The sequence below is a fragment of the Epinephelus lanceolatus genome, chromosome 7, assembly GCF_041903045.1.
Source record: "Epinephelus lanceolatus isolate andai-2023 chromosome 7, ASM4190304v1, whole genome shotgun sequence".
Classification (NCBI taxonomy): domain Eukaryota; kingdom Metazoa; phylum Chordata; class Actinopteri; order Perciformes; family Serranidae; genus Epinephelus; species Epinephelus lanceolatus.
The window spans coordinates 27,227,378-27,237,859 of record NC_135740.1 but is presented as its reverse complement, the minus strand read 5'-3'; positions in this window follow the sequence as shown (position 1 = coordinate 27,237,859).

Sequence of the window (10,482 nt, the reverse complement as noted above, 5' to 3'; positions counted from 1 at the left end):
ATTTCCTCTTGTGCTTCCAGGAGAATGCCCTCACAGTGGAAAGCAATGACGGATCATTAAAGCTCATACAGGTCACTGTCTGAGTTTCTTTAAAGTAAAAATGTAGGAACAGGTTATACTGTCAGACTTTCTTCTATGTAGATCATGGAGACGTAGCGGACACTGGCTCCATCCCTTCCATCAACATGGGAGTTGATTTCTCATCAACATATGAGACAGCAGGCAGAACATAGCAAAGACTCCTGGCTCAGGACGAACATGTTAGAAGTGCAGTTGTGTCAGTGGACTCTGTGTTTTATCGTAGCATAAAGAGTTGCCATGGTACATCTGCTGCTTTTGGCCAGAGGGGCTACGGATGGAGTGATGCCATGATCGGCGTGTTATCTATTGTGGCGGAGGAGAGTTCACTTTCACTGGAGCTACTTACATTTACGAAGAAACAAATCTTGTTGACTGGTGCTTCAAATTATAAACTCTAACTGTGACAACACCAGTAAAGTTGGGCACACTGTCAATCACTTGAGTTATCTGGTAAAACTTCTGCAGGCAAACAGCACCAGTACTGCAAACACTGGGTCTGGGATGCTGGTGATCAGTGGGCACCAGCAGCACCTCTCAGCATCCTCTTTCAACTTTGCAATGGGACCAGCCATGACACCAAAAGTCTTGACTCGCTGCCGCCCCAAACACTTTCCAGAAATTAAAATACAACTGGATCCACACCGTAGTTGACGGCGTGAGCAGCCAATCAGAAATGTGTTGTAGCTGATGATGTAAAATGCATGCCGCAGCTTGCAGAACAGTAATGGTACTACTCCCTAGTACAATAAACGCAGCATTAAGAAAAGTCACTGCATAAATAGAGTCAATAACAACAATAAAAGCACGGGGGTATGCACTCATGGTGTTGCCCTGAGAAAAATACATTTTTTGCTGTTCCTCTGATTGGATTTGACAAAAGTTTGAGTTATCAGCTTGCTCCCTTGGTAATGAAGATGTTCCCCCGTGTTTTGTTAGCTGTAGGAGTTTATCTGTCAAGGTGAGTGCTCTTGCCAACTGAAAGTGTTTGAGGCAGCAGCAGGGCCAGACTGATACAAAGAGCAGAACAGAATGTTGAGCTCAGGTCATCCGGACGGACTCACCAGGCTAGAGCTCTGCTGGATTTATTCAATATACCCTCGATTACACTGAATCAGAATGATTGATTGATACAGTGATCCATGACTCAAAACAAATGTAGGCCAGTGGCTGCTTCCCTACTTCCATCTTCCACGATTCTTGCACAATTTTGACGCTATCACGTTGACAAAATCTGTCCAGACACACAGACATGCAAAGTGGTCAAAACAGCTTCTGTGGCTGCTTCCTCTACAACATGTGTCTCCAGGACCACATTTTACTACGATGCCACACACATGCACATACAAGGTGGAAACAACATCAGCCCTGCTGTGGCAGCTGGTAATCATACTATGATCTTTCAATTGTATGCATGAATAATCCATCCATCAACGCTTTCCAGCTCCTCCTGAGGGACCCCGAGGCTTTCCCAGGCCAGATGAGATATGTAATCCCTCCAGCGTGTTCTGGGTCTGCCCCGGGGCCTCCTACCAGTGAGATGTTGGCACCCAGGAGGCATCCTGATCAGATGCCTGAACCACCTTAATTGACCCTTTTCGACGCAAAGGAGCAAAGGCACCACTCCAAGCTCCCTCCCGATGTCGAAGCTCCTTACTGTACCTCTAAGGCTGAGCCCAGCCACCCCACGGAGGAAACTCATTTCGGCTGCTTGTATCTGCAACCTCATTCTTTCAGTCACTCTCCAGAGCTCATGACCATAGGTGAGGGTTACTGCATAGATGGACCAGTAAATCCACACCAACCCGCTGATCTATCTCACACTTCATTTTACCCCCACTCATGAACAAGATCCTGAGATACTTGAACTCCCTCGCTTAAGGTAGTAACTCTCCCAACACAGAGGGGGCAATCCACCAGATGCCTGAATAATGCATTTACAAATATAAAAAAAACATAAACTAAACACATATTTTACAAGGCTGAAATACAGTTTCAAATACAGGTTTGGATTTTTAGATACTTTTCCTCCACTGCAGCTGAGCGATGAACCCCGACTGGCGAAAGACAAAGAGTGAATTTTGTACTTAAAAGAACTGTAACTTCGGAAGATTCTCACTTAATTGGCTGTCTCAGGCTGCTGAAGCCTTGCATTAGCTTTGACTAAACTTGAGGAGGCCCTAATTTGCACAGAACAAAGACATCAGAGTCATGCCAGGGAGGGATCACTTCACCACCAGTACTGTATGAACAATCAGTAACTCTTAATTTACATATGTGCATGTGAGCATTACATAAAGACAGACTTAAATATGAACCTATTTGTAAATGTTCCCTCGCAGTTTTTGTTTCTGCTGGTGACACCTAAAATATGACTGCTGTGAGGGCAACAGAGAGGTCTCATCAGAGTGTGATGACTGGAGGGAATCACAGTGACAGGAGACGTGCTAAATAAACTGGCAGGATTGTGTAACATCTCTCAAAGGCCTGTATGTTTTTTGATGCATGCAATAAGTCTCCCTGTTCTGATAAATCCTCTCCTGACTAATCCTTCGCTAGAAACTAGAGACAGTGTGGGACTGGAATATTGTTAAGGAAAGTGATGAGGAACATCGGAGGGGAACAAGCGTATAGGTAATACTTATTCATCCCTCAACAACTACAATCGTCAAGGTCCCCTTGAAAAAAGTTAACGACAAAAAAGTCTTAAGTTACTCAGTGACTTTGACATTTAAGATGTGACTCCCAGGTGTAACACCAGAACTTGCACTGCTAAATGTTAATGATCCCCTTCAGACGTTTTCAGAAGGTTTTTTTTTAGTGAATATGCAAATATTGTTCATGTTAAAAAGTTTAACTGCTGCGAACTGGACCATGATTGGCTATCGCACAATTTGTGATGTCTCAAAATTCTGTTTGTACGCACGTTTCTAATTCAGATTTAAAGGGGAACTATGGCCAAAATTCATACCTGTTATTCCTAATTTTTGAGACAATCCAAATATATTTGTAAACCTTAACAGCTCTTTCCAAAATCCAAAAACTAGAGTGCTAGAACTCAAATGTGTGATGTCATTAGATATAAAGTCAGTGAACATAGTCAGTGAACCTTGACACTGAGTGCACCCAGGGGAACGTTCTGGGTATATGGGCACATATTCTGAGAACGCTACAACACAATGAAGCTCATCTGAGTATAAAAAAGAAAACAAACATTCTGTGTTTTCACACAATCAGGCTCCTATTCACTGTCTAAGTAGCAGCTCCACACTTTATACCCTATGACCTCATACTCCATACTCGTACATGAGGAATAAGTAAAAATAAAGAACCTCCAACCTCCTCCAGTGCACATGGAGAAAAAGTAAAAATATACTTAACTAGGAAAGTGCACTCAGTAGAGTGCAGATCTCTGCCAAGTGACTGCTGCAGTTCATTGTGGCCACTATGGACAATACAGGTGGTGCAGCTGTGCCTGACGGACTGTCCCTCCCGTCTCCCTTACAGTCAAGATGGCCACAATGATAACATTTTTTCTTTCTTTATTTAATCTTGTCACATGCCTAACTTAAGTGGATCACAACATATTGGGTGTGGAATTAATCTGCAGATGCTATGAGATCAATTTTTTATAGATGTTTTTGAGCTACAACAAAGGCAACAACGTGTCCTGCAACACACGTTAAGGCTTCTTGTTTTTATCCTCGCCAACTGCCAGTGCCTAAGACTGTCTCCCACTGATATGTGTCTGCCCGTACCGAAAACCTGAACCAAACCCTGTCTCTAACCACCGAGAGGTGCGCCATGCATTATCAGGAGGGAAACACTATCCAACAGGGGAACAGACTTCCGCACAACACCGGATATGCCTTCTACTCTATGCTTCACTACATGATTTTGTGGAGGACTTGCAGTTCCTACTGCCCAGTTAAAAGTGAGGACGCAGCAGTAAAGGACGGTATTGAACAGTCAATAAAATAGGTTATTCAAAAACTGTGAATCCCCACAGCCGCAGGAGGTCCTTGAGCATACAGTCCTAGATGTGCACACAAAATATTAGGCTGATTGGTCCAGTAGTATGTGAGATTACAGTAGCTGCAGACAGACACATACTCACACTCACACAATCAAATGCACGATCCCCTCAAGGCTTTCAACTTCCAGGGATAATAACTAATAAAAACATATCCCGACATATTAATTGTTTCTGTTCTCACACACTGTACTATATAGTTCCAGTCGAGCTGCATTGTGACATCAATATTTAACAAGCCATGCAAATGGTGAAAACTTCAGTGTTACAATATGCTCGTACTTATGTTAGTTTTGGTTTTAGATTTACCATCATACATTTTTAAATATGTCTCCTGCAGGTTCTTACAGTATCAGAATGTTACCAACTTTACCCAAAAAGGTAAGCCAAAAGGTATCAGGTATTTACACTGACATATATTTGATGTACTTCTATTTGGTGCTTATATGAAATATATGAAATATGAAATACCTGCATAAGTCTGGTTTACCAACACAACAGGATAAACAAAAAGTTTGACCTTAACAACACAAGGACCAGTTATAACATTTTAAAAAACTACCTAAGTGGTCAAATTATTACTTTCATTTATTTATTTAGTATAGATTTCTTTTGTATTTAATTTGTATTTATTGAAATACAAATTTGACTGCAGGCTATGTGCCTTTAATGGACTTTTTCTTTGTGAGGTTTTAAATATTTGAATACTTCTACATTCAAAGCTGAACATCATAAAAACATGCACATTCCTGTACAGTAGGTGGCAGTATGCACCTTAATGTTGCAACTGTATGCAAGCGGTGTGCAGAGGAAGGCAACTGCTGCTTTCTTACATCTGTCGATTAATTGCGGTTATTTATTGCTTCTTATAAATCAATCTCCCACCATGAACCCTGTGTGGTATAAAGCTGTTTGACGCTCTCCTTCTCATTTCTCTCCTCAGGTGTGATTGTGTCACCAATACCGCCTGCTGGCTCAGAGGGGACCACAGAACCGATTTTTTATTTACACCTGTGAAACAAGGTTCATCTTTGCTCCGACTGGGGAGTTTCACACTGAAATTAAATTCCTGTTGTTGAAAACATACCTCGGGTTATTGACTGGAAGCTAATTTCATTTTGTGCAAGTGAGTCTTTGTCCTCACTGCGAGGGCCAGCGTGAAATCTAAACTCACATTAAAGGTGCATGTTGAAAAGATGATTAAATATGCTCAAAATGAGGAAACAAACATGACACTGAGGATTTGGTTTGCCCACAGTTCACCATGAGTGGTGTCACGACTGTGCCTCAGCTCAAATGAATTCCTGGTTGTCCAGTCAGTAGCAGTGAAATGATTAACTGTCTGTGTCAGAGGAGTCATTGTTAATCTGCTCTGTAACTACAGTTGAACACTAATTAAAAACACTCTGACCTGTTGTCGAAAAAGCCTCATTTCCTCTCAGTTAAATACCAAAAGATGACATCATGACCCATTTCTTCACCTTGTCAGTCCTTGACTTCTTTCCTCTCCCTCTTCCTCTCTTTAGCAGGTGAGTACAAAATATGGTATTTTAGTCCCGCAGTGCCTGAAGGCAGCATGCACCTGAAGAAACAATAAATGAACAAATTAGGAAAGAGTTTATTTAAGCATGTCGAGGTGAATTTAAACCTGCAGCCCCCATAGTGTCCAACACCTCCCCGATGGTCCCTTTATAGGCTGAATTTGTCACCTTGTCGGAGCTCGGTGGGTTATATTCTTCAGCAGAGCATGATGTTTAACATGAAGTCCCCAGAGGAAACAAAGATGACCTCTGCTTGCCGACTTTCAACAGAACAAATGAGCACTGAAGGGATCATGATGTGTGTAATATATTATATTTGCGACAGTGAAATTACATCTGCAGTTCTCTGTCAGTTATGTCCTTTTGTTGTTTGTAATATTTATGATTATCTTGTTCACTTTATTAATATTCCTATTAGTACTGTTCGATTGGACATCAGTTACTTGAATGTGTTACTTGAACTGTCTGTCAATGAGTTGTCAAGCTGTCATCTGTTTACAGCTCAGTTGATGTGACATATTGTCCACTGCACAGAGGATTGTGGAACATGTAGTAGAACATCCTGGTATTTTTTCCATTATGCATTTGACATACTATGTATTGGGACATACTAAATCCTTTTCTGGCTTACTACTGTATATAGTATTATATAGCAGTATGGGTATTGGAACACACAGAGGATCGGTCAGTGAGTAATCTTGCATAGCCAGCCCTATTTCCAGCAGCTGCCCACTGAGCAGCGACTCACTCATTCTTTGCAGACAGACAGTTACATTAGCAAAATAAAAGGACAAAAATGGTCAAAGAAATTGCTCAAAAACATGGGCAGATGGGTGCAAAGCATAGGTGCAAAGCATGCTGCAGCATCCCCTATTGACAAGGGGTGGAATAACAGTCTGAATATTTGGCAATTTATCACAAGGAATGGGCTATCTGAATATATGTTTTGAACAGCGTATGATGAGGTAACTGTCAGAAAATGTGTAAAAAAAAAAAAAGATGTGACAACGTCACCATATCAGATGAGGTCAGAGTGCAAGGGTTGGGGTCAGCTCATAGGCCAGCTAAACTTTGGGAGAGATTTGCCAGTGAGGTAACTGATGGCACCAACAGGCTGAAAAAGATCAGAAAATTGCCAGGACAGTTTGTTTTAGCATTGCTTTTTAGATCCATAAAACTCCTTGGATGCAACAGACTTCTACTGTGAGGGCAAATAATAATAACTTTATTTTTATAGCACTTTTCAATATAAATAATAAAGTGCTTTACAACATAAAATATCAGCACACACTCAATATCAACACAAAACACAAACAAAGCCACCGGGCGGGGATTTCATGGGAGCTAATGATGAGCAGGCGACGAGTGGATGTATTATTTTCCCAGCAGATGTGAGTGGCTTCGCTAAAGAAACAACTGAATGTCTGACACCGTTCAATGAAATCCAATGAAATATTAGAAACTTTAGCACATTGCAGTCCATATGGAAATTGTGTCTGAGGTAAGTGACCGTATATTCTTTGGACTAACGGCTGGAGCCATCAAGGTAAATACACTGAAGCAGTTTTCCTGAAGCTCCTGTGTAAGTGCGTCCACATATAATCATGTGTGCATGTTTATACTGTGCAGACAGAACCCTCAGCAAATATATGTTCCCGCGTGCATGCCCCCCCCCCCTAATAAAACAAACAGGGATGTACTCAGCCAGTTGCCGAGAGCCAATACATTCACTCATCCCTGGTGTACAGATTTAACCCCATCAGGCCTCCCCTTTCCTCTGGACTTCTGTCCTTTGTTGACCTAGAAGCTGAACTTGAACTCGCATTTACATTACATCACATCATAAAAGTCAGCTGCATCCAAACACGCACAAACACTAAAATTTGGGGACGGGTAATAACCTGCTGTAGGACTTGGAAATCTCTGTTGCAGGCCAGGGCCACCAGGGCAAAAGTAATTACACAATCTGTTTAGGTGTCATCAGCACATAATTTCTGTGGTCGCTCAAACATGAAGGAGACCTTGAGGTGCTTATTTGTGAGTGTGTGTGTGTGTTTGTGCACCTCATCAGGCCTGGTGAGCTGCTGTCAAGGTGTGGAAATGTAATAAGTAATAAGAGATACTGCTCTAACTTATCGATTTCAGATGCCCTTGCAAACAATCAGAGTCAACAACAGTCTTTTATTGGAGAGAATGATGGTGGAGAGGATGAGAGGTGACAATTTACTAAAGCTTTTCTTACGGACTGAAGAAGTCTCTCTATATGGGAAAAAAGTAGAAAACACACTGGCAGAGGTACGGACCATACTGAACGAGCTATAAACAACAATAATGACTGAATAATGACATTAAATTCCAACTGAAATCACATTCAGTCATCCCTTATTACAGTCAAAAAAGTCAGTGTGTTTTTATTTTAATTTATTGTTAACTATTAGTCATTGTTAAAAAGAAGAAGAATTGTGGTAAATACTAGAAATGCACCTTTTTGTCTGTGTAGCTGGAGGGACGTATGAGCTCATGTTTGATTGACAGCAGCTGGCAGGCTGAACTCCACAAGGGGAAAGAGACATAAAGTAAACAGACTTGCTCTGTGGCCTACAAGCCGTGGGCTGACTGTGCTCTAAGATGAGATATTAAAGAGTAAGAACCGCACGGGCATCAAAGACACAGAAGAGACATTTGCAGGTACGTTAACATGCTGTTAAATGTGCTGCAGCCGAGCAGCTAATTAGCCATCTAGCCTGCAAACTGACGTTAGCAGCAGTGCACTTTTCTCCCTGTGCATGTTTTTTTTTTGTCTTGTTCAACAAGCTAAAGGTGCAGGACAACATGTGTGTTCATACTTAAGGAGACTTGAGTTGGAAAACTACTAAAGTGGTTTGTTGTTTAAAGTCTGTGGCTCTTCTGTTGTGTAACTGCTGTCTGGCTGCTCCGCTGTGGCAGGAAAAAAAACATGGTATTTCAGAGAGTTTGTTAAAAATTAAATCACTTTGGGAAAAGTTGTGACAGTTGGTTGCTTAACAAAAATAAAACCAACCATATACAGATCTGTATACTAGAGTTTCTTATATAGCATTTATTGCAGAGGAGTCTGATGATCGTGTTTATTATTATTTGGAATAATTTATTTAGACATTGATTTGCTTTATATTTTAAAAGGTGTGTATGTTAAAATGGTTTGTACGTGCAGTCAGTAAAATAAGTCACTTTTCTAGAATATATCAAATTTGGGCTAAATGTGACATATGGCATATATTGTATAAGCACAGAGAAATATCAGATTTCCACAACAGTGTCATAGAAATATGTGAAGCAGACATGACCTGCATTACGTGGTGGTGGACAAGAAAAATGTTCAAATTACGTGCTGGCAACATGACAACAACGGCAATATTAAGTCAATCACAAACGGGTGTAGTTCTGTTAGGTTTAGGAAAATAAAAACACTTCGTTAGGCTTAGGAAAAAATTGTGGTTTTGTTACTACGTACGGAATGTAAGTGACATAAACTTATGTATTCTACATAGTTATCCTCAGTCCGTGAAGTCATGTAGCTACCCTACCCTACAGACATTCTCACTCTTCATACTGAAGGCTTATTTTTTACTTGTAAATGACTCTGTCCTCATACTTCCATGCGTCCTTTATGACAGCATAGATACAGCCAATAGAGGGCACTAGAGGGCAGTGTCGAAAGTTTCTCACAATAAGGCGATGGTGGAGGAGGTCTTAATGTTGTACCTTTAAATAGAGGCAGTGCTGTAGACGCCGGTGGTCTGTGCTGTAATTATATACACCCCGACATGTGGATGGAGAATTCTTTTCACTACGTTACCAATTTGCTCTGTTCTACCATTATTTAAATTTCTTTGTCACCTCTATGGTTGTATTTTGCTTTAACTACACTAAACTGCCTCCATGATCTCCGGTGGTGCTACTCCGTTTCATCTGTATCCGTAGGTTTCTTAGGAAACGTGCACAAATACGGACGAAAAGAACACACACACTACGGACAGAAGGCTCAGTCTCCATGTCTAATGTTGAGCATAAATGAGCCTTTAATTTGTGTGTCTACTATGACAAAAGATCCTCATTGACTTTGCATTGCTGTTGTTTTCATGTAACCATGCTGATTTCCAGAACACCAACTCTTAACAGCTTTGAAAACCATAGCCCTTTTTAGATAGGAATTGTGCAAATTTGCAGGAAAGCCCAATCAGTCTTTTTTCAGCATTGGCAGTATAAAAGCAAAATTGGAGAGTGCGGCCTACCTACTTTTGTTTATACAGATTGCGTCTTTTTCGGGACAATGGGGGGCGTGAGCAAGTAACAAAACGTGTAGCTCAGTGTGTGACGTAAACAGTGACGTGGGAGGGAAGCTGCGGCTGGTCAGTCCTTCGGCGATTCCCTCATACGTCGGCCCGTTCTTCACCGTCCCCGTCATCTGATGGTTAATGGCCTCTTCGTTTGCGAGGACAAGGAGGGTGCGCAATTCCTTGTCTCCCCAGTTGCTCATCTTTACAGTGTCTGTCAGGTTTGCGTTTCCTTCTTGCTACTAGCTGCTTGCTAATTCCTGCTATCAGCTGTTTCCTGTTTATTCACCGCCAGTGGGTCGCATGTGCGTCGTCATCAACAGCTCCTCCCACAAGTCTTCAACAGCCCCTCCCGTGGTGGAAGGCCGCCTTGTTCTTTTTAAACCAAAAAGGTTCCGCCAATATGTTTACCCCTATGTGGCGGAAAATTGGGCACCTTGGATCAACTCGCCAATCCGGCTCTGTGTGTCTAAAAGCTCGCAGCTTGCTGGCAAAATGGATGAAAATCTGGCAG